Consider the following 1,903-nt stretch of genomic DNA (forward strand, 5'->3'; position numbering starts at 1 on the left):
CAACATCTTCAAAAGAAATAATGTGAGACGGGTCCAAATAGTAGCATCCCAACATACACATGAAAGACATCTGAATGCACTCAAGCTCAAGTGGTAAGTCAAGTTGATATGCAACTGGTCTACTCATCACAGAATCTGATAAGGTCCATAAACCTTGCATTCAATTTGCCTTTATGGCCAAAATCTGCGAACTTTCTTCCACAGAGATACTTTAAGAAAACTTCAATCACCAAGACTGAATTTGAAATCCTACCTTTTTAGATTAACATAAGATTTTGTATATTAAAAGTAGCATTAAACTTAACCGAATCAACCTAATTGTGCCATCGGTCTTTTGAATAGATTGGGTCGTACAACCCTTCTAGACAACTCAGTCCAACATAACAGAGTATGAAACCTACGACCTTAGTTCCATCTAAATCTGATATGATAATATTATTGTAGGCAAACTCAATCAATGGAAAGTAATCCTCCCAACTTCCCTAAAAATCTATAAACATCCTCTTATCATATCTTTTAGAATATGGATAAACCCGCTCAGACTAACCACGAACTAAGGGTGATAAGCCATATTAAAATTCAATCGGGTACCTAAAGCCTCTTGAAGAGCCTTCCAAAATTATGACGTAAACTAGGATATCGATCAAAAATAATAAACAAAGAAACCCATGAAGGCGAACAGTTTCAGAAATATACAATCGAGCCAATTTATCTAGATTATAATTAGTCTGAACCGAAATGATGTGGACAGACTTATTGAGATGATTAACAATGCAGACCGAAATCCTTCTTACAACGCGTCAAAGGCAATCCGCTAACAAATCCATAGTTACCCGCTTCACTTCCACTTTAGAGTCTAAATGGGTTGGAGTAAACGTGATGGAAAAGATGCTCAACCTTACTTGCTGATAGGCCAGACACTTAGCCACATAATTAGTGATCTCTTTTTAAACTCGACCAATACTACCTTTATATGATATTTTTGATACATTTAACACCACTAGGATGCACAGAATAAGGACTATCATTAGCTTCCTGCATAATAACATTATGTAACTTTGGATCATTTGGCGTACAATAGTGTCCTTGGAAACATAATATATCATCTCATCGAAGTGTACTAAGAATTAGAACCCTATTCTTCTTGTTTTACAGAAGAAACAAGGATGTATCTAGAGGTTGCTTCAATTAATCTCAGCTGTCAAGGTGGGCTAATTTAGAGTTTACCTAACAAAGTACCATCATCAAATAAACTCATGCTAGTGAACATAGCCCTCAATCAGTAGTATCTCTATGACTCAAAGCATCAACAATACATTGGCCTTTCTAAGGTGATATTCAATCTCAAAATCATAATCCTTCAAAAACTCGAACTAGCGATGTTGTATCAAATTGAAATCCTTATGAGTCAACACATATTTTAGAATTTGTGATCGATATAGATATAAACTTTTCACCATACATGTAGTGTGTCCAAATATTTAGCGTAAAGACCGCTACAACTAATGTAATACCCTAATCTAGTTTGGACCCAAAGATCCATGGATTACGATGCCACACGGAACTCCAAAATGACCAACCCAAAAATTCTTTTTAAAACATTTAATAACATCAAAATCATTCATCATAAATTGTGCTTTGGTTCTATTGGCTGCTTATCGTTGAACCTAGATCAAGTTAATTGTTACGCTTTGGTCCGTGATTATCTGTTTCGTATACTTGTTGGTGAATTACAAATTGAATATACTGTTGTTTTACTTGGGTTATTGATGTAACTCAAGTTTTCGTGTTGGATCTTTTAAGGGGCTTATTTTGCATTTAAATAAGTTTCTACAAATTCATTGCCATGAATATACTAAGTGGGTAATCTACTAAGTTACATTCTCCAAAACTTGTTGTTTCC

The sequence above is a fragment of the Hibiscus syriacus genome, unplaced genomic scaffold, assembly GCF_006381635.1.
Source record: "Hibiscus syriacus cultivar Baekdansim isolate YM2019G1 unplaced genomic scaffold, ASM638163v2 tig00110450_pilon, whole genome shotgun sequence".
NCBI classification, from domain to species: domain Eukaryota; kingdom Viridiplantae; phylum Streptophyta; class Magnoliopsida; order Malvales; family Malvaceae; genus Hibiscus; species Hibiscus syriacus.